At 42.7% G+C, this 24,133-nt stretch overlaps 1 non-coding gene across 1 annotated transcript; it reads right to left on the reverse strand.

The window, feature by feature from the left end:
• Window positions 1-23,468: 23,468 nt before the first annotated feature.
• Window positions 23,469-23,576, reverse strand: LOC124791133. Its single transcript, XR_007016555.1, has one exon. It is a non-coding gene; the product is annotated as a U6 spliceosomal RNA (small nuclear RNA).
• Window positions 23,577-24,133: the final 557 nt, after the last annotated feature.

A 24,133-nucleotide genomic window follows, 5' to 3' on the forward strand; every position in this document is an offset into this window, starting at 1 on the left:
TGCTATACCAAAATAAAACTATCATCAGAAAGTTACCTGCATAAATTAGATTTATTTAAGAACGAGCTGTAAAAGATGTTAATATCAAATAGTTCCAATAACATTGAGGATTAAATAAGGTCTCATAGCCAAAGAGTCCTCTAGACTACATATTGTGTTGCAATGATCGATTGTTCATGGTCAGATCTAAAATCAGTTTTGCTGACACACTCAGCTGATGGACGTGACAGCTATCACATTATGCATAGTTTAGATCTGAAACGATTAATTTGGTTGAATTAAATGTCAATGTAGACTGCGTCTTGCTAACTGAATTATAAAACAAGATCTCGTTCTCCTGTCGAAACAAGGCACCTATTTACAATAGATCATTCATGTTGACACAGTTCTACCGCTTAGTTCAAGACCATGTCTGTTTTGCTTATTTTGTCTTTCATATAAAGAACATTTCTACTGCTGTTTGTTCGTTTTGCTTTCGAAGTCCAATGTTCTGGCAGTGTAAATAGCGGAAATATTTTTCCATATTCTGCGCCAGCTGCCATTCGATAAATTTGTGTTGTGGAGTATTCGAGCTCTGAGAAACTATCTTCTTAGGACGTATCACCGTTCCTGTATTGGAAGACACCACCAGTCGGGTCAAAACGTCAGAGCACTCGCATGCCCAGTAAGATGTCGAAGAGATCCTAGTGAAGAAATTCCTGGTGTTTGTTATTAAACTTTCCCTATTTAACACGTTATACCACGGGAGCTAACTACCGTACGAGTATCAAACTTTTTAGCATTAATGTCAAACACATGGGGAAGAGAAATAATGCTGAATCAATTCAATTGAAACACTTTTAATATGCTGCTACGGTACATCATACCATTACATACCGGTACCATTACTGCTGCAAAAGGGGTTCATATGGCGCCATCAGTTTCCAGAAGAGTCTGAAAGCGCAGGATTTCAATCTATACATCAGGGCGAAGCCTGTCAGTAAGTATGCTGGCTACCTCTCTTTATAGCTGCGCTTAAGATCAGGACATGTCTGACTGTTCCCCTGGTCAAACCTGTTCTTTAGCCTTCGGCTGACAATTCGACCGTTTCCAAATGTGTTTCGGATAAAACTTCACGATGTACGGTGGGGCCCCATCTTGCACGGAAATTGTTGAGTTCAATCCGTGTCTCTCCTGTAGCTGGCGAAGCGTATCGCAGTAACTCTGGCCAGTCACACTGCATGTCTTTGGTCCTCGAGCGCCAACCTGAATGGGCCAATGATGAACGTAACCGTGAAGCCACACCATACCGTGACACGTTCACCATACGCAGGAACTTCATGCACAATGACTGCAGCTGAAGATCTCCGCACTCGGCAATTCTGTGTGTTCATCTAACCCGTCAGAGAAAAATGAGCTTCGTCTGTCCATAGGACTGTCCAGGGCAATCCCTCATGAACTTCAATCCTCGGGAGAGAGTGGAGAGCGAAGTCAACACACCGTTGTGCGTCCTGTGGTGCAAGCTGCTGTACGATATATATCTTGTACGGATACCATTTGAGAATGGTTCGAAGCACCTTTCGTGCGGTGGACCACGGGATGTTCAACTGTCGTGACACAGAACGCGCACTGCCTGACGATCGGGAATTGCGCACAGCGTTGTCTGCCATAGCAACAACGATTTTATCAGCCAGTTGTCGGCCTCTGCAAGGAGCGACGTCCAGTTCTCCAGTTGATTCAAACTTCTTCATCATGATCCGCATAGCAAATGGAAAAAGAGGACCCTTCCGCAATCCTTTCATCAGCCGATATTCTCGAAGTTCAACTATAGCTTTACTGTTGTTTCTATAATAGAACTTCACCAATAATGCTATGCTCCTCCTTTTGTCCAAGCTTATGTTGACATTTCAACAAGTGCACTGCGAATAGTCAGATGTGTGAGACTATGAATCACTATGACTGATGACGCTAGCGGCCGTAGTTAGAACTGGACGGTGTCGCTATGACGCATGGAAATCATGCAGCCCATACTCCGGACGTTAATGCTACCAAGTTTGGTACTCTTCCGGTAATTAGTTTCCGTGTTATGACATGTTAAATAGGGAAAGTTTAATTATAACAACCCAGTATAATGATTGTGCTCATTAAGGTGTGTATCAGGTTGACTTTTTACAAGACTGAAAATTTCGATTTCTTCTAGAACATTCATTTGATTCCCTTTCTTAGCATAGTGTAGGAAGTGATGTGAATGGACTTATGTCAACTGCAGAAGTGATGACATACGTGGAAGTGTTAGAGTATTTTCATGCATAATTAATACAAGCATTTGTTTTCAAATGACACTCTTTGCTTTCTGTTTGCCAGATTATATATATAATTTTAAAAAGTGACTTGTGGACAGCCTTTTACAACATAATCGAACGATGCGTAAATATTGTTATTATTATTTATTGGTTTGGCCTGCTAAGAATCACATAAAATAGCTCATCGCTTACTTATTTCTTTCCAGCAGTTTTTCATTTTTTTCCAATGTTTCTCTCCTTTTTTCCTTCTGTCCCTATTGCCCTGTCTTATTCGCTGTTTTCTCCTGGAAGCCTTTGAAATTTTTTAATTTTGGTCTGAGTTTTTCTGTTACTCCTATTTCTTCTTCCTTTTGCATTTCTCTCAAGTATGCTTTAATTTCTTTGATACATGCCCATGGTGGTTTTGAGTTTCTGTCAAAAAAGTTGAAAATTCTTTTTGTTGTTCTTTTTCATCCAGCTTTTTTAGGTGTCCACAGCATAGAACACTTCTTTTCCTCATTATATTTAATATCAAATCTGTTTTTCATTCACTTCTTTATTGATTCTAAATTTTCTTTTTCACATTGTCGTATTTTGGTCCCAAGATTTTACTGATAACTTTTCTTTCCTTATTTTCTATTTCACCTAATTGGTTCAAAATGGCTCTGAGCACTATGGGACTTAACATCGGTGGTCATCAGTCCCATAGAACTTAGAACTACTTAAACCTAACTAACCTAAAGACATCACACACATCCATGCCCGAGGCAGGATTCGAACCTGCGACCGTAGCAGTCACGCGGTTCCAGACTGAAGCGCCTTTAACCGCACGGCCACACCGGCCGGCTCACCTAATTGTTTGGCTATATTTAACGAAAGGTATTCCGAAACTAAGCCATTCCGGTCCAGTGACATTGTTGTAGTGCCGGAGTTTTTCATTTAGGGAAATAGTTTTCTTGTTATACATGTTTTTTTTTGTAACAGAAATGCCACTTCCATTTTGCTCGCTCTTCTGAGTTAGCTTTTTTTATAGAGTATTCTTTTGCATTGTTTTATCTAATATTTAAATTTTGTAGCCTCCTTTTATACTTCCATAATCAGTTTCTATGTATTTCGCTGCCTCTTTTTCATATATTCCGGTTTTCAGAAGATGTACATAGACCTGATTTTGAAGCTGTCTCGTGCAGGAGATATACATGCATTGTTGCTTCTTTTATAGTTTCAGCTAATTTATTACTACTTTTCTGCCTACAATAAAACTTGTTTCTGAATGTGGAGTGCCTGTCCCACTGGATTCCAGCCTTTCTTTCCTTTGAGAATCCTATATCCCTCTCATATAGAGACGGAGAAGGAAGTGCTCGTGTTAGAAAGGGCGTAAGTATGACAGTGATGTAGTCTTTCACCTCTGCTGTTCAATCTGTACGAGGAAGAAGCAATGACGACAGTAAAAAAAAGTTGAAGAGTGGTATTAAAATTCAAGATGAAGGGATATCAGTGATAAGATTCACTGATGACTTTTCTATACTGTGTCACTGTATCAAGTTTCTTGAAGAGCCAAGAGGGGTAATTTGTATGCGTCTAATATTTTAAACAGTTCTTTTAGCTTCCCAGTTTTCAAAAGTGATTTTATGTCTAGAGTGGCAAAGAAGTACTTCCTTTTTGTTTTTAATTTAGGTGAGACCTTCACTTTGCGTGTCGTTCCCGGATGCCAGAATCCGATAGTTTTCTGCTACGGAGGATTTCCTTCTTAGGTTACCTCCTGGGGTAGTTCGACTTGGAAAAATTTCCGTCATGCATAAGGTATTTGATATTCTTGTTGGGGACACTGTGTGTGCCCGCTCACATTTAAAACTGAGACTGTCAGTCTCAGAGCGATATTTTAACCGTGCCTCGTATCGGATAAAAACACTGAACAAACACCTTCTGATACGGGAAGAGACACATTTGGATTTTAATTTGTAGCTTTTATATTATGAGTAAATATAGTGTTGCCTCTTCCGCCATTGCTCTTGCACCGATGTTCTTTACTTCTGTGTCAACTGAGGTTCAGCTCTTCACTATAACCCTATCAAGGGACCTTCACGCGGTACCGTCATGCGGATAAAGTGAACCAATGTTTCTTAAAGAGGTAAATCATCTGGCCTTTCCTTTCTCACCCTTTTCTATTAATTTAATTATAAATTAGGTTTAAGAATTAATATAGTTAAGGAAAAAGTGATTAACTGTCTGGAACTAGAGATAAAAATGTCTTTAAGAAAGGATCAGTGATGTCCAGCTGCGGTTTGGAACTCAGAACACAGTTTTTGAATTTGTCACTGTTAATCAACGAGAAAGCTCCTTTCAACGGATTTCGTGTCGTTGCTACTGTTAGATATTTTCCGCTGAAACGACGACAATAGAAAAGAAGAATTATTTAGTGCGAGATAAAAATTAGTTCAGGACTGTTATAGGATTAGTGCTACTCTACCATATGCTAATGACAATATACATAGATACTTATGGATGGATATTACAAGCGTAACAAACAATAATTCAGCCAAATTTTCAGTTAGTTTTGTTGTTGATGTTTGAGATTATGTGACAGTGAAGGGCTGACCAAGCTAGATGAATGGAATGTTTTGTGCAAGTTAGAGACGTAAATTGTAACAACTAAACACGACTGTCGGAAGCCTTACCAGTCGATAACGTTTATCTCATCATTGATTTACTGTGTGCCGGCCGGTGTGGCCGAGCGGCTCTAGGTGCTTCAGTCCGGAACCGGGCGACCGCTACGGTCGCAGGTTCGAACCCTGCCTCGGACATGGATGTGTGTGATGTCCTTAGGTTAGTTAGGTTTAAGTAGTTCTAAGTTCTAGGGGACTGATGACCTCAGATGTTAAGTCCCGTAGTGCTCAGAGCCATTCGAACCATTTGATTTACTGTGTTCTTAGTAAGACTGCGACTGCTTGTACGAGGTCAACGGTTGATAAACGTATTCAGGCTGCGAACTCAAGCGAAAGCTGCCAGGGACGCGCAGTCCTCGGGTTATTCCAGTTAAACCGCACCAGAAGGCTGCACCGTGACCCTTAGCCAAGCTCCAAAGAATGGCACTGGCGATCTCTGAAAGAGACAGTGATTAGAGGAATCAGTCTCTTACTATACAGAAAGTGTTACATGTCCCATGGACCGAGAAAAACACTAGTCTTTCGCTGCACGCTGCTGGGACTGCTCTCTTTGCCGTTAGTCGAGTTTCACTAAGGAAGTGCGTGCGCAAATTTTAAAATTTGCTATCAAATTCTTAGAATCTGTTTACAGAGCCTTGGTACACTTGAAAACAAAAAAGGAAGAAGCGATAGATTAATATTCCATGATAACAGTAATATTAATTATTATTAATTTTCAAAAACTTTGTGGTAAGTGCCTACCAGGCGACTATAATGTGTAGAAACTATACGACTGACATCCAACCTTTGGAAGAATATCAGCTACACAGCTCCGTAGTATAAACGGGAGGTAAATGGGAGAACTATCCCACAACCACTTAACAGTTCATTCGTCCATGTTGCTGTCAACAATGGAAAAAAATCAAGGATCTGTCAGATGTAGTTCTGTCAGAGAAATAAAGCTACCACGGAAGCAGTCCTGACTCTGCACTTGATGATGGAGCCATGCTTTACTAGAAATTAAGATGCTTTTCATTGGATTTATCGACCTGATGTGCAAGATATTTGAAATTCTTACAACTGTGGCAGGAATGCAGTCTTACTCTCCTGCTGAACAACCTGAACATCGAAAAAGCAACGACGGAAATAAAAGTTTCGGGAGAAGAATTAAAAAGTTGAAAGGATGTCTATCACAGAATTGGCTGATGACATCTCTCCTCATTGAAGATAGAGAATTAGTACAGGACCTGTTGAACAGATGGTTCAAATGGCTCTGAGCACCATGGGACTTAACATCTATGGTCATCAGTCCCCTAGAACTTAGAACTACTTAAACCTAACTAACCTAAGGACGTCACACAACACCCAGCCATCACGAGGCAGAGAAAATCCCCGACCCCGCCGGGAATCGAACCCGGAAACCCGGGCGTGGGAAGCGAGAACGCTACCGCACGACCACGAGATGCGGGCTGTTGAACAGAAGGAACAATGTAATGAGCGTGAAATTTGGACTGAGAGTAAACCGAAGAAAGATCAGCACACTGAGGAATTTCAGTATATCTTCTGTGGATGACGAACTGCGACTGTGATTTAAATTGGCCATTTATCTGGTGATACATAAATATGCAACCAAAGACCATGATGTAGTAAAGGGTGATTTCTATCATAGCCATATTTTTTGTAAAAACATCCAATGATTACTTTCTGTGAATCAATGTAATACCAAATGCAGCTAAATGCTTTGTATATTTGTGTACATAGCTTAATAATATGCATTATGGGAAGAGACCTGATGTGAATACCACGAGGCAGTGCACTGTGAATACCTAAAACATAAAAAGCTTTCGAGTTCGTAAACGTTTCGTCTCCGATTACTAAATTTCCGCCAATTCCGCCAGCAGCACCAGCCCTGCATCTAGCTACACTTGGTCCACAACGTATGTTCTTGTAGCACCTCCATCTAATGATGAGCCAGCAGTGGCTCGAAAATATGATCATGGTTGAATACATCGTAAAAAAGCGATTGGTTGCAAATTTATTTATTACCAGATATATCGCCAGTACTGAGGATAACGGAAATGGATTTAGCGATAAACTTAACATCAAAATGGGGATCACGCTGCAGACGTAGTCATGGAATTCTGATACTATTGAAGCAAAAAATTCATGACGAACGAAGCAAGAAGGATATCAGAAGCGGCTAGCATTTACAAAGAGGACACTCTTCGCTGAAGACATAACTAGTGTGAAACATGGGACTTAAGTTGAAGAAAAGTTTCTGGGACTAAGTCTGGATCACAGTGTGAATCATGGACTATGGGAAAACCGGAAAAGATGAGAATCGAATTGTTTGAGATATGACGCTACAGATGGCTGTTGCAAATTAAATGGACTCATAATGTAAGAAATGAGGAGGTTCTTCAGAGAATACTCAAGGAACTGAGAGTATGACAAACACTGATAAGTAGAAGGGACATGATGATGCGTTAAGATATTAGGGCATAATTTCTGTGTTACTAGAGGGTACAAGGGGAGACGCTGGAATTTTATCGTAGACATAAAGGAAGACGTTAGTTTGAGAAGAGGAGTTTGGCAAAGGAGAGTAAAAGGTGCATGCAACATCAAACAACAAGAAAGAGTGATAAAAAAAGAACTTTTTCATTATTATATTCACTACATTACAACTTAATATGTGCTGGTAGCTTCTGGCTCCACGTGATTTCTGATACCTTCGCAAACGTTACAATGCCAAGACCCAATGTTAATGTTATAATCAAATTTTTGTCAAACATAATATTTATTAGGGTTTCCTATACGTTAAATTGGAGCGCATATCTTGAAAAACTCACATTTTATTGATCTAGACGCTCACAAGCACAGAAAGCTTCCGATTATCCGTGTTAATGCGAATACAAAAACGCTGTGGCAATCGAGCACACGCATAATGCAAAATACACACGTTTATAAACTGTCGCACAAAAGCACCTTGACGCATCTGTGTATGTGGAATTGATCGCTAGATATCAGGAGAGACAGATCTGCCAGTATAAAAGGAGGCGAAGAGTATTCTATCGTCCATCGAGAAACAGTAGTAGTAGAATGGATCAGTCAGAGAGCTCAGTGACTTAGAGCGTGGACTACTCATTGGATGTCAACCGACTTATAATTTCATTAATGACATTTCAAGCCTTATAAATCTGCCCACGTTGATGTTAGTAATGTGTAGGTGGATGAGCGGATAGAGGTTCAGGGCATTCTCTTGTCCTAGGAGTGGGAAACTGCCCCAAAAGGCAGAAGAATCAGCAATCATCAACGGAATGAGGATGCAGAAAGCAATGGAAACCACTGCATTACAGACACGTTATGTGTATCCTTCGGACATGTGGCCTCTAATTGAAGAAGTGTCGTGATGATCTCTCCATTGGCAAAAGATTCCGGAATAGTTCCCCATTCGGATCTCCCAGATGGGGCTGTCAAGGGTGAGGCGACCATGAGAAAAAGATTGAATAATCAACAAGAGGATAACGTTCTACGAGTCGGGGCGTGGAATGTCAGAAGCTTGAACGTGGTAAGCAAACTAGAAAATCTGGAGAGGGAAATGCAAAGTCTCAATCTGGATATAGTAGGGGTCAGTGAAGTGTAAAGAAGACAAGGATTTCTGGTCAGATAAGTATAGGGTAATGTCGACAGCAGCATAAAATGGTATAACGGGAGTAGAATTCGTTATGAATAGGAAGGTAGGGCAGAGTGTGTGTTACTGTGAGCAGCTCAGTGATAGGGTTGTTCTTATCAGAATCGACAGCAAACCAAAACTGACAACGATATTTCAGGTGTACATGCCGACGTCGACAGCTAAAGATGAAGAAAGTGTATGAGGATATTGAAAGGATAATACATTATAAAAAGAGATGTGAAAATCTGATAGTCATGGGAGACTGGAATGAAATTGTAGGGGAAGGAGTAGGAGAAAAGGTTGCAGGAGAATATGGGCTTGGGACAAGGAATGAGATAGGGGAAAGACTAATTGAGTTCTGTAACAAGTTTCAGCTAGTAATAGCGAATCCTCTGTTAAAGAAGCACAAGAGGAAGAGGTATGCTTGGAAAAGGCCAGGTGATATGGGAAGATTTCAGTTCGATTACATCAAGTTCAGATGGAGATTCCGAAATCAGATACTGGGTTGTGAGGAGTACCCAGGAGCAGATATGGACTGAGATCACAATATAGTAGCGATAAAGAGTAGGTTGAAGTTTAAGACGTTAGTCAGGAAGAATCATTACGCGAAGAAGTGGGATACGGAAGTACTAAGGAACGGCGAGTTACGTTTGAAGTTATCTAAGGCTACAGATACAACAATAAGGAATAGCTCAGTAGGCAGTACAGTTGAAGAGGAATGCACATCTCTAAAAAGGGACATCACAGAAGTTGGGAAGGAAAACATAGGTACAAAAAGGGTAACTGCGAAGAAACCATGGGTAACAGAAGAAATACTTCAATTGATCGATGAAAGGAGGATGTACAAAAATGTTCCACCAAACTGAGGAATAGAGAAATAAGAGTCGCTGAAGAATGAAATAAATAGGAAGTGCAGGGAAGCTAAGATGAAATGGCTGCAGGAAAAATGTGAAGGAACCGAAAAAGAAACGATTGTCGGAAGGACAGACTCAGCATAAAGGAAAGTCAAAACAACCATCGGTGACATTAAAAGCAAGTTTTATAACACTAAGAGTGCAACGGGACTTCCACTGTTAAATGCAGGGGAGAGAGCAGAAAGGTGGAAAGAATACACTGAGAGCCTCTATGAGGAGGAAGATTTGTCTAATATGATAGAATAAGAAACAGGATTCGATTTAGAAGAGATAGGGGATCCAGAATTAGAATCCGAATTTAAAAGATCTTTGGAGGACTTAAGATCAAATAAGACAGAAGGGATAGATAACATTATGTCTGGCGACATACCATCTGACTTTCGGAAAAGCATCATCCACACAATTCCGAAGGCGGCAAGAGCTGACAAGTGCAAGAGTTATCGCACAATCAGCTTAACAGCTCATGCATCCGAGATACTTACAAGAATAATATACAGAAGAATTAAAAAGAAAATTAAGGATGCGCTAGATGACAACCAGTTTGCCTTTAGGAAAGGTGAAGGCACGAGAGCGGCAATTCTGACATTACGTTTAATAATGGAAGCAAGACTGAAGAAAAATCAAGACACGTTCATAGGATATGTCGACCTTGAAAAGGCATTCGACAGTATCAAATGGTGCAAGATCTTCGAAATTCTGTGAAAAATTGATGCAAGCTATAGGGAGAGACGGGTAATTTTCAATATACACAGAACCGAAGAGGCAATAATAAGAGTGGACTTCAAAGAACGTAGTGCTCGTATTAAAAAGGGTGTAAGACAAGGATGTAGCCTTTCACCTTACTGTTCAATCTGTACGTCCGGGAAGCAATGACGAAAATAAAAGAAAGGTTCAGGAGTGGGACTGAAGTTCAAGGTGAAAGGACATCAGTGATATGATTCGCTGATGACATTGCTATCCTGGGTGAAAGTGAAGAAGAATTACATGATCTGCTGAATGGAATGAACAGTCTAATGAGTGCAGAGCATGGATTGAGAGTGAATCGAAGAAAGACGAAGTTCATGAGAAGTAGTAGAAGTGAGAATAGCGAGAAACTTAACATCAGGATTGACGGTCACGAAGTAGATGAAGTTAAGGAATTCTACTACCTAGGCAGCAAAATAACTAACAACGGACGGAGCAAGGAGGACATCAAAAGCAGACTAGCAATGGCAAAAACGGCGTTCCTGGCCAAGAGAAGTCTACTAATATCGAATATGGGCATTAATTTGAGGAAGAAGTTTCTGAGAATGTACGTCTGGAGTACAGCATTATATGGTAATGAAACGTGGACTGTGGGAAAACCGGAACAGAAGAGAATCGAAGCATTTTTGATGTGGTGCTACAGACGAATGTTGAAAATTAGGTGGGCTGATAAGGTAAGGAATGAAGAGGCTGTGAGTAGTATCGGAGAGGAAAGGAATATATGGAAAACACTGATAAAGAGTTCGGAGAGGATGATAGGACCTGTTAAGACATGAGGGAATGACTTCCATGGTACTAGAGGGAGCTGTAGAGAGCAAAACCTGTAGAGGAAAACAGAGACTGGAATACATCCAGCAAATAATTGAGGACGTGGGTTGCAAGGGATACTCTGAGATGAGGAGGTTGTCACAGCAGAGGAATTCGTGGCGGGCCGCATCAAACCAATCAGAAGACTGATGAGAAAAAATTATGACTGTGAAGCGGAAACGCGAAGGAACAACCAAAGCTATAACAAGACCAGGCAGACCTCACGTATTGGCGAGCACTGTGGAGGGAAGTGGTAAAAAACCCCATGAAATCACTCGGAAGCAATCACTCGGAAGTTCTAGAGAACTATCAGAAGTCCATATATCACATTTACTGTGCGTAGGGAGTTAAAATAAAGGGGAACAGTGGTGGAATGGCTGCACATAAGCCACACATTTCTGTAGTCAGTGCTAAGTGAAGCTTGGGGAGGTATAAAGAGCGACACCACTGGACAGGGAATATTTGAAAATGATTGTTTTGGAGTGATGAATCACGTTATCCACGTGGCAGTGCGATGAAAGGGTTTGGGTTTGGGGAATGCCTGGAGAGCGTTACCTGCATTTATTTAGTGTCAATTGTCAAGTACAGTGGAGATGGTGCTACGGCATGAGAGTGTTTTTCATGGTTAGGATGTAATCCTCTTATTGTCTTTAAGAAAATGCTAAATGTAGAAGGATGATGACGGCGATATTTGGAGGGTGGGGCGCTCAACTGTGTGGTTATCAACGCCCATACAGAGTCGCAATCTGTACACAGTCCAGTCTCGCCACTCTCCCGAATGATGATGAAGTGATGAGGACAACACAAACACTCAGTGCCCGGGTGCAGAAAATCCCAAACCCTGCTGGGAATGGAACACGGGAGCCTGTGATCTAAAGCAGCAACGCTAGCCTCTAGACCACGAGCTGCGGACATGCAAATGGATATGTACACATTTACAGCACTGTGAACCGCGTATAATCGAGGAAGACTTTGGTCACGATGATTATATCAGTATATACAATGCCCTTTGTTATAAAGCAGCATGTGTGAGGTAGTGGTTTGTGGGCAAAAACATCCCTTAAATTGACTAGCCTGCCCAGAGTCCCGACCTGTAACAAACGGAACATCTATGGGTTGAGTTAGAACGTTGATTTCTCTCCAGGCCCCTGCGTCCAACATCACTGTCTTCTGTAGTTTCCGCTCTAGATGAAGAATGAAATGCCTTTCGTTGACAGACATTCAGACACCTTACTGAAAGTGTCCTCAGCAGAGTTGAAGCAGTCATAAGGTCGAAGGATTGACAAACCCCATGTTAACCTCCACTAATAAGTATCTGGATTCTTTACATAGTGTAGTTACAAGATGTACTACATGCTACATTTGAAAGGCTACTGCATAGCTTGCGCTTTACTTGCTAGAGTAACTATTTACTTAATGACACGTAATGCACATTGTACCTCGTATCATTCACTTTCGTGAAAGAATCGTCCCATTTTTTTGTTTCAGTTTTTATGCACTTATTTCTTGACAACGGTTCTTATTTTTCAGAGAGGGGAAACATCGGTTCAGTCACAATCTGATGACACATCAACAATCACATGGATAATACAACATCAGAAAAAGTGTTTCTTCACCCTGGTTCCCAGAACTCCTGAAGACAGACATTGACTGTGGATATTGTATAACAGACCCAGTCCCTTTGACTGTTCAGAGATGTCACTAAACCCACCCAAAGATGTAAACAACCATGAATGAGCAGCGCCTATTAGACGGAGGGGTCCGACAGCCAATCTGTTCCCGTCATTCCACCAGGAAGGAGGTACACGGCTCGTGTAGTCTGTAGTTCAACCGTCCCTAGACGGTCAATACCGCGGTTCGATCGCGTCCGCGTTGTTACTTTGTACCAGGAAAGGCTCTCAACAATGGAAATGTCCAGGCGTCTCGCAGTGAACCAAAGCGATGTTGTTCGGGCACGGGGGAGATACAGAGAGACAAGAACTGGCGATGACATGCCTCGCTCAGGCCGCCCAAGAGCTACTAATGCAGTGGATGACCGCTACCGACGGATTATGTCTCGCAGGAATGGTGACAGCAACGCCATCATGTTGAATAATGCTTTTCGTGCAGCCACAGGACGTCGTGTTACGACTCAAAACTGTGCATAATAGGCTGCATGATGCGCAACTTCACTCCCGACGTCCATGGCGAGGTCCATCTTTGCAACCACGACACCATGTAGCGCGGTACAGATGGGCCTAAAAACATGCCGAATGGACCGTTCAGGATTGGCATCACGTTCTCTTCACCGATGAGTGTCGCACATGCCTTCAACCAGACAAGGCGCGTAATGGGGCCCCTTAGGGAAATGGCAGCAAGAGAGGGGAAGAAAACCAATGTGCACTCCGTGTGCATACCGGGGGGAGTCATTCCAGATGTGGAAAGGGTCCTTCCGGATGCCATGAAGGGTACAGGGTGCACCCATCTGCAGGTGGTCGCTCATGTCGGCACCAGTGATGTGTGTCGCCATGGATCGGAGGAAATCCTCTCTGGCTTCCGGCGGCTATCTGATTTGGTGAAGACTGCCAGTCTCGCTAGCGGGATGAAAGCAGAGCTCACCATCTGCAGCATCGTCGACAGGACTGACTGCGGACCTTTGGTACAGAGCCGAGTGGAGGGTCTGAATCAGAGGCTGAGACGGTTCTGCGACCATGTGGGCTGCAGATTCCTCGACTTGCGCCATAGGGTGGTGGGGTTTCGGGTTCCGCTGGATAGGTCAGGAGTCCACTACACGCAACAAGCGGCTACACGGGTAGCAGGGGTTGTGTGGCGTGGGCTGGGCGGTTTTTTAGGTTAGATGGCCTTGGGCAAGTACAGAAAGGGCAACAGCCTCAACGGCTGCGGGGCAAAGTCAGGACATGCGGGGACCAAGCAGCAATCGGTATTGTAATTGTCAACTGTCGAAGCTGCGTTGGTAAAGTACCGGAACTTCAAGCGCTGATAGAAAGCACCGAAGCTGAAATCGTTATGGGTACAGAAAGTTGGCTTAAGCCAGAGATAAATTCTGCCGAAATTTTTACAAAGGTACAGACGGTGTTTAGAAAGGATAGATTGCATGCAACCGGTGGTGGAGTGTTCGTCGCTGTTAGTAGTAGTTTATCCTGTAGTGAAGTAGAAGTGGATAGTTCCTGTGAATTATTATGGGTGGAGGTTACACTAAGCAACCGAACTAGGTTAATAATTGGCTCCTTTTACCGACCTCCCGACTCAGCAGCATTAGTGGCAGAACAACTGAGAGAAACATTTCACATAAATTTTCTCAGTATGTTATAGTCTTAGGTGGAGATTTCAATTTACCAGATATAGACTGGGACACTCAGATGTTTAGGACGGGTGGTAGGGACAGAGCATCGAGTGACATTATACTGAGTGCACTATCCGAAAATTACCTCGAGCAATTAAACAGAGAACCGACTCGTGGAGATAACATCTTGGACCTACTGATAACAAACAGACCCGAACTTTTCGACTCTGTATGTACAGAACAGGGAATCAGTGATCATAAGGCCGTTGCAGCATCCCCGAATATGGAAGTTAATAGGAATATAAAAAAAGAGAGGAAGGTTTATCTGTTTAGCAAGAGTAATAGAAGGCAGATTTCAAACTACCTAACAGATCAAAACGAAAATTTCTGTTCCGACACTGACAATGTTGAGTGTTTATGGAAAAAGTTCAAGGCAATCGTAAAATGCGTTTTAGACAGGTACGTGCCGAGTAAAACTGTGAGGGACGGGAAAATCCCACCGTGGTACAACAACAAAGTTAGGAAACTGCTGCGAAAGCAAAGAGAGCTCCACTCCAAGTTTAAACGCAGCCAAAACCTCTCAGACAAACAGAAGCTAAACGATGTCAAAGTTAGCGTAAGGAGGGCTATGCGTGAAGCGTTCATTGAATTCGAAAGTAAAATTCTATGTACCGACTTGACAGAAAATCCTAGGAAGTTCTGGTCTTACGTTAAATCAGTAAGTGGCTCGAAACAGCATATGCAGACACTACGGGATGATGATGGCATTGAAACAGAGGATGACACGCGTAAAGCTGAAATACTAAACACCTTTTTCCAAAGCTGTTTCACAGAGGAAGACCGCACTGCAGTTCCTTCTCTAAATCCTCGCACAAACGAAAAAATGGCTGACATCGAAATAAGTGTCCAAGGAATAGAAAAGCAACTGGAATCACTCAATAGAGGAAAGTCCACTGGACCTGACGGGATACCAATTCGATTCTACACAGAGTACGCGAAAGAACTTGCCCCCCTTCTAACAGCCGTGTACCGCAAGTCTCTAGAGGAACGGAGGGTTCCAAATGATTGGAAAAGAGCACAGATAGTCCCAGTCTTCAAGAAGGGTCGTCGAGCAGATGCGCAAAACTATAGACCTATATCTCTTACGTCGATCTCTTGTAGAATTTTAGAACATGTTTTTTGCTCGCGTATCATGTCATTTCTGGAAACCCAGAATCTACTATGTAGGAATCAACATGGATTCCGGAAACAGCGATCGTGTGAGACCCAACTCGCCTTATTTGTTCATGAGACCCAGAAAATATTAGATACAGGCTCCCAGGTAGATGCTATTTTTCTTGACTTCCGGAAGGCGTTCGATACAGTTCCGCACTGTCGCCTGATAAACAAAGTAAGAGCCTACGGAATATCAGACCATCTGTGTGGCTGGATTGAAGAGTTTTTAGCAAACAGAACACAGCATGTTGTTATCAATGGAGAGACGTCTACAGACGTTAAAGTAACCTCTGGCGTGCCACAGGGGAGTGTTATGGGACCATTGCTTTTCACAATATATGTAAATGACTTAGTAGATAGTGTCGGAAGTTCCATGCGGCTTTTCGCGGATGATGCTGTAGTATACAGAGAAGTTGCAGCATTAGAAAATTGTAGCGAAATGCAGGAAGATCTGCAGCGGATAGGCACTTGGTGCAGGGAGTGGCAACTGACCCTTAACATAGACAAATGTAATGTATTGCGAATACATAGAAAGAAGGATCCTTTATTGTATGATTATATGATAGCGGAACAAACACTGGTAGCAGTTACTTCTGTAAAATATCTGGGAGTATGCGTGCGGAACGATTTGAAGTGGAATGATCATATAAAATTAATTGTTGGTAAGGCGGGTACCAGGTTGAGATTCATTGGGAGAGTGCTTAGAAAATGTAGTCCATCAACAAAGGAGGTGGCTTACAAAACACTCGTTCGACCTATACTTGAGTATTGCTCATCAGTGTGGGATCCGTACCAGGTCGGGTTGACGGAAGAGATCGAGAAGATCCAAAGAAGAGCGGCGCGTTTCGTTACCGGGTTATTTGGTAACCGTGATAGCGTTACGGAGATGTCTAATAAACTCAAGTGGCAGACTCTGCAAGAGAGGCGCTCTGCATCGCGGTGTAACTTGCTCGCCAGGTTTCGAGAGGGTGCGTTTCTGGATGAGGTATCGAATATATTGCTTCCCCCTACTTATACCTCCCGAGGAGATCACGAATGTAAAATTAGAGAGATTAGAGCGCGCACGGAGGCTTTCAGACAGTCGTTCTTCCCGCGAACCATACGCGACTGGAACAGGAAAGGGAGGTAATGACAGTGGCACGTAAAGTGCCCTCCGCCACACACCGTTGGGTGGCTTGCGGAGTATCAATGTAGATGTAGATGTATACAATCGTCGGAGATGTGTTTGGAGGCAACCCCGTCAAGCTGAACACCTTAGACACACTGTCCAGCGAGTGCAGCAAGGTGGAGGTTCCCTAATATTTTGGGGTGGCGTTAGTGGGGCCGATATGCGCCGCTCGTGGTCACGGAAGGCGCCGAACGGCTGTACGATACGTGAATGCCATCCTCCGACCGATAGCGCAACCATATCGGCAGCATACTGGCGAGGCATTCGTCTTCATAGACGACAATACGCGTCCCCATCGTGCATAGCTTGTGAATGACTTCCTTCAGGATAACGACATCGCTCGACTAGAGTGGCCAACAGATTCTCCAGACATGAACCCTATCGAACATGCCTGGGATAGATAGGAAAGGGCTGCTTATGGACGACGTGACCCACCAACCACTCTGACGGATCTACGCCGAATCGCCATTGAGGACTGGGACAATCTGGACCAACACTGCCTTGATGAACTTGAGGATAGTATGCCACGACGAATACAGGCATGCATCAATGCAAGAGGACTTCCTACTGGGTATTAGAGGTACCTGTGTGTACAGCAATCTGGACCACCACCTCTGAAGGTCACACTGTATTGTGGTACAACACGCATGTGTGGTGTTCATGAGCAACAAAAATGGCGGAAATGATGTTTATGTTGATCCCTGTTCCAATTTTCTGTACAGTTTCCTGGAACTTTAGGAACCGAGGTGATGCAAAACTTTTTTTGATGTGTGTATTATTTCCTAAAAGACTATATTTATTCTAACTGTAGCAGAAGACATCATGCTTCGTTTTATTTTCTTTTTCTTCCAAAAGTCTCTGAACTGTGCGTGGATAGTCCGCTCACAGTTAATGGAGAGCTTGCAGTAGTTGACTTAGACACCGCATAATGTGGAGCACATACCTTCCCATGGCGACGGTGGCGATGCGTCGTGGCATGGCCTCCACAGGACAGCCAACCGGTTGCGTCAGCCGCTCTCTTCCGTGAGTGCAAAGGGCACGTGTGATTGCTCGGTAGCGTCACAGATACATTAGGTGATCAAAAGTATCCGGACATGTGGCTGAAAATGACTTACAAGTTCGTGGCGCCCTCCATCGGTAATGCTGGAATTCAGTATGGTTGATCACAGCTTCCACTCTCGCAGACATACGTTCAATCAGGTACTGGAAGGTTTCTTGGGGAATGGCAGCCCATTCTGCACGGAGTGCTGCACTGAGGAGAGGTATCGACGTCGGTCGGTGAGGCCTGGCACGAAGTCGGCGTTCCAAAACACCTCAAAGGTGTTTATAGGATTAAGGTCAGGGCTCTGTGCAGCCGCGCGGAGTGGCCGGGCGGTTTGAGGTCTCATGTCACGGACTGCGCGGCCCCTCCCGCCGGAGTTTCGAGTCCTCCCTCGGGCATGAGTGTGTGTGTTGTTCTTAGCATAAGTTAAAGTTAGTTTAAATAGTGTGTAAGTCTAGGGACCGATGACCTAAGCAGTTTGGTCCATTAGGAATTCACACACATTTGAACACAGTTTTTGAATCTGTGCAGGCGAGTCCATTACAGGGATGTTATTGTCGTGTAACCACTCCGCCACAGGCCGTGCATTATGAACAGGTGCTCGATCGTGTTGAAAGATGCAATCGCCATCCCCGAATTGCTCTTCAACAGTGGGAAGCAAGAAGATGCTTAACCTCAACATAAGCCTGTGCTGTGATAGTGCCACGCAAAACAACAAGGGGTGCAAGCCCTCTCCATGAAAAACACGACCATACCATAACATCACCGCCTCCGAATTTTACTGTTGGCACGACACACGCTGGTAGATGACGTCCACTGGGGATTCGCCATACCCACACCCTGCCATCGGATCACCGCGTTGTGTACTGTGATTCTTCACTCCATGCAACGTTTTTGCACTGTTCGTTTGGCATTTAACGGTGTGAGTGTGGCTTATGAGCAGCCGCTCGATCATGAAATCCAAGTTTTCTCACCTCCCGCCTAACTGTCACAGTACTTGCAGTGCTGATGGAGTGTGGATTTCCTGTGTGATGGTCTGGATAGATGTCTGTCTATTACACATTACGACCCTCTTCAACTGTCGGCGGTCTCTGTCAGCCAACAGACGATGTCGGCCTGTACGCGTTTCTGCTGTACGTGTCCCTTCACGTTTCCACTTCACTATCACAACGGAAACAGTTGACCTAGGGATGTTTAGGAGTGTGGAAATCTCGCGTACAGACGTAGGACACAAGTGACACCCAGTCACCTGACCACGTTCGAAGTCAGTGACTTCCGTGGAGAGCCCCGTTCTGCTCTCTCACTGTGTCTAATGACCACTGACGTCGGTGATATGGCGTACCTGGCAGTAGGTGACAGCAAAATGCGCCTAATATGAAAAACGTACGTTTTTGGGGTGTCCGGATACTTAGATCACATAGTGTAAGCTAAAAATCAGTAGGATCTACGCTTCGGCAGTCAAACAAGCTCTCACAACGCAAACTCTCATGATTGTGGTGTATTCTACGTAACATAATGATACTCGTTTTGAGTGACGCGTGCTGTGTTGTCTTGTTGAGTGTACAGGTCACCAGCAGGGTGATGTAAGTAAACAAATGGATGCACATGACTAAACACTAGTTTCCTGAATAATTCGCTAGTGAAGAAGTTTAACATTTTATCCAATATGAACAATTGTAACAGAAGGCTTTCACTACATTCCTGTCTACGGTGGCACACCAGCAAGCTTTGAAAGCTCTCTTGTGGGCCGTTAGCTCTTTGCAGTCCCATGAAATCACTACACTGCGATGTTATTTTCAGGTTTTAGATTTCGAGCAGTTTCGAAAATAATTTATATTCTTGCAGTTATGACACTTTACGGTAAATAACATCGCGCTGGATAAACGTATAGTTCCTTATGATACCATATGCAGACAAAAGCATTTTGCTTGTTCAATGAAGGTTCCACCTTAATACGTTCTTGTTAAAACTTACAAACAAATTAAAACCAAAATTTGTATCCTGAACCTTGCATTTCATGGTTCTTATCGACTGAGTTCTTTCATTTATTTTGAACATGTTTTAATTTTATACACTGAGCACTCTGGGAGACTTTCAAATTTTAGATACGGGCTACTTCAGTAGCAGCAATTCCTTATAAATTTCTGGTTTTTATTCTGTTGATTGAAGACATCTCCCACGAATGTTTAGCAGCGTATATCTGCTGCAGTATTCTCCACCATTTTCCTGGCATTGCAATAACACAACTTTCTCTGGACATGCAATACCGGACTGAGCCGGTGACATTCCGTGACGTCACACTCACAGCGTGCCAAGTGAGCAGGCGCGTCCCGGATGAACCGAGGCGCCGTTCAAGTGCGCTTTGCGGTTTCTGTGCTGCAGTTAGAGAGAAAAAAGGAGTAGGATGGTAGTCTCAAACGTCGTGCGGCATTATGTACCAAGGGTTTCATGTAATTTACAGTTGCCTATTGAATGACAATATTTGTTTCTAGCTTACAATCTAACGTACGCAGATAAACTGCCCCAACTCATTCCAAAAATGTATTAAGAAGTGCATTAAAATAGGCACATTACAAAACAAATCGCTCCTAGAGGGTCTTCACCTAATCTTTTGACTGGTTTGATGCAATCCTATACGAATTCCTCTCCTATGCCAAACTTTTCATTTTAGAGTAGCAACTGCAACCTATATCCTAAGTTATTTGCTGGATGTATTACAATTTCTGTCATCCTCTACAGTTTTTATCCTCTACAGTTCCCTCTAGTACCACGGAAGTTATTTCCCGATATTTTGACAGATGTCCTACAATACTGTCCCTTCTTCTCGTCAATGGTTTCCTCTCTTACTCTTAGGAAAACATCGTAGTTCTTTACCTTATCACTCCAACAATTTTCAACATTCGTCTGTAACATCACATCTCAAATGCTTCTATCCACTTCCGTTCAGGATTTCCCACAGTGCATGTTTCACTACCATACAATGCTGTGTTCAAACGTACATTCTCAGCAATTGCTTCCCCAAATGAGGCCTATGTTTGCTACTAGCAGATCATCTTGGCCGAGAATGCCTTTTTTGCCAACTGTAGTCTGTTTTTAATTTCTTCCACGCTCCGTAGATCATGGGTTATTTTGCCGCCTAGGTAGCAGTATTCCTTAAGTTCGTCCTCTTAGTGATCACCAATTAAGTTTCTCGCTATTCTCATTTCTGCTACTTCTCATTACGTTCGTCTTTCTTCGATTTACTCTCAGTCCGTATTCTGTGCTCACTAGACACTTCGTTGAATTCGATAGATACTGTAATTCTTCTTCACTCTCATTGAGGATAGCAATGTCATTAGCGACTCTTGTCGTCGATATGCTTTCATCTGCAATTTTAATCCCACTTTTGAACCTTGCTTTTGTTAACTTCAATATGTCTTCGACGTACAGTTTGAACGGTAGGTGTGAAAGACTACATCCCTGTCTTACACTCATTCTAATGTGAGCACTTCGTTCTTCATCTCCCAGTCTTATTGTTCCCTCTTGGTTCTTGTATCTATTACCCCCCTTCGCCTATAGCCTAACCCTATTTTTCTCAGAATTTGCACCATTTAACACTGTCGGACGTTTTTTCCACGTAGACAAATCCTATGTACGTGTCTTGGTTTATCTTCATGCTTGCTTCCATTATCAACTGCAACGTCAGAACCGCCTCTCTCGTGCCTTTACCTTTCCTAAAGCCAAGCTCATCCTCATCTAACAGATACTCTGTTTCCTTTTCAGTCCTCTGCATACTATTCTTGTCAGCAACTTGGATGCATGAGCTGTTAATCACGACCACTTTCGCACTTATGGGGTCCGAAAGTCTGATGGTATATCGTCAGTCTCACACATTCTACACACGAAGCTGAATAGTCGTTTTGTTGCCACTTCCTCTAATGATTTTATAAATTCCGATGAAACGTTATCTATCAATTTGCTTATTTGATGTTTAATCGTCCAAAGGTCTTTTAAGTTCTGATTTTAATACTGAATGTCATATGCATTCCCTGTGAACTCTTATGTTTCTCCTCACAGATGCCTTCAACAACTCTTTCTACATAGCCGCTCTCTCCTTTGCATTTAACAGTGGAATTCCCATTGCACTGTTAATGTTGCCACCCTTTCTTTTAATTTCACTGAAGGTTGTTTTAACTTTTCTATACGCTAAGTCAGTCCTTCCGACAATCATTTCTTTTTCAATTTCTGCACATTTTTCATGAAGCCATCAGCCTTAGCTCCCCTGCACTTCTTAATTATTTCGTTCCTGACTTGTATTTCTGCATTCCCGAGTTTCCCTAAACGTTTTTGTACTTCCTTGTTTTATCGATCAGCTGAAGTATTTCTTCTCTTACCCATGGGTTCTTCCCAGTTAACTTGTTTGTAGCTATGTCTTTCCTTCCAACTTCTCTGACTGCCCTTTTTAGAGATGTTCAATCCTTTTCAACTGAACTACTTATTGGCCTACTCATTATCACATTATCACATTATTATAGCTTCAGAATGCTTCAGGCATGTCACTTCATTCCTTAGTACTTCCATAACACACTTGTTTGCGCATTGATTCTTCCTGAATAGTCTCTTAAACCTCATCGTTCTCTTCATCATTACCAAACTGTGATCTGAATCTATCTCTCTTCTTGGGTGCATCTTACAACGCTATATCTGACTTTGGAATCTCTGCCTATCATTATGCGATTTGGCTGGAATCTTCCCATATCTCCTGGCCTTTTCGAAGCATACCTCCCCCTGTTGTGAATCATGAACAGAGATTCGCTAATACTAGCTGAAATTTACTGTAGAACTCAATTAGTCTTTCTCCTCTCTCATTCCTAATACCAAGCACGTATTCTCACTTAATGCTTTCTTCTACTCCTTCTCCTACAATCGCACTCCAATCCACCTTGACCACTAAATTTTCATCTCCATCTATGAAGTGAATTACCCCCTCAATAGTTCAGTATCCTCATATACTTTCTCTGCCTCTCCATTTTCTACTAAGTCGGCATGTATAACGGAACTATTGTTGTTGGTGTTGATTTGCTGTTGATTCTGATGAGAGTAAGCCTATCATTGAACTATTCACAATAAATCACTCTCAGCCCTACATTGCTATTCATAACGAATGTTACTCCCGTTATACCATTTTCTGCTTCTGTTGTTGTTACCCTATACTCATCCGACCAGAAATTCCTTCTTCTCTCCATATCACTTCACTGACCCCAACTATATCTAGACTGAGCCTCTGCATATCTCTTCTCAAATTCTGTAGATTCCCTATCACGTTCAAACCTCTAACATTCCACGCACCGACTCCTAGAACGTTACCCTTTCGTTGGTTTTCCAAACTTTTTCTCATGGTCACCTCCTCCTTGCTGACCCCTCTCGGAGATCCTAATGGAGAACTGATCCGGAATCTTTTGTCAGTGTAGATATCATCATTTTTCAGATCACATGTTGTGTGGATACACTTCATATGTCTTTAATGGAACAGTTTCCACTGCCTTCTGCATTCTCATGCCGTTGATCATTGCAGGTTCTTCCACCGTTTAGGGATAGTTTCCCAGCCCAAGGGTACTATTGCCCTAAAACTCTGCTCGCTCCTGCGTCCTCTTTCACAAGACCTTTGATGGAACGAAGGCGATAATTTTTATTCAAAATTGAAGTAGTGGCGAAGTTCGAATCCGGGCCCAAACTTTTTGATTAGTAGCCTTTTTTCTATGATTTTGCATGCTCCTTGCGCAGGGGCCATGTTAATTTTCTCTGCATCGTTCCAGTTTTTTAGTATATGTACTGCCCAAGCGAATATGCACCTGCACCCTAGAAGAGTATTTAAAGCAAAAATACATTTTGCAGAACACAATAGCCTAGAACCTGTCGTCAAACACGCAGAAGATTCATGGGCAAAGTTTAAACTGATTGTACATCGCGCTTTCGAGGAGTACGTTCTAAGTAAGTGGATAAAGGACAGAAAATAACAACTGTGGCTTAATAACAAAATTCGGAAGATGCTGGGAAAACAGATATTTTTGTACTTTCGGTTCAAAAAATAACACAGAAAAAATGTTTAGTGAAAAAAATGGGAAGAAATTCGTGCACCTGCATAACATCAAAGCGTACAAGAACAGTCAACATCGTACAGTGGTGAAAGATCTTGCCGAGAATCCTAGAACATTCTGTTTTTGAGTAAAATGGTAAAGTGGATCGAAGGTTCCATGTCAGTCACTTTTAGACCAGTCTTCTGTGGCAACAGGAAGCCGAAGTTTTAAATTTCGCGTTTTAAAAAATCATTTACGCTGGAGAGTTGTACAGATATACCATCGCACAAACTCCCATATACAGGTCACAGAAATAGTCATCTCTGGC

This window comes from Schistocerca piceifrons, chromosome 3, assembly GCF_021461385.2.
Source record: "Schistocerca piceifrons isolate TAMUIC-IGC-003096 chromosome 3, iqSchPice1.1, whole genome shotgun sequence".
NCBI classification, from domain to species: Eukaryota; Metazoa; Arthropoda; class Insecta; order Orthoptera; family Acrididae; genus Schistocerca; species Schistocerca piceifrons.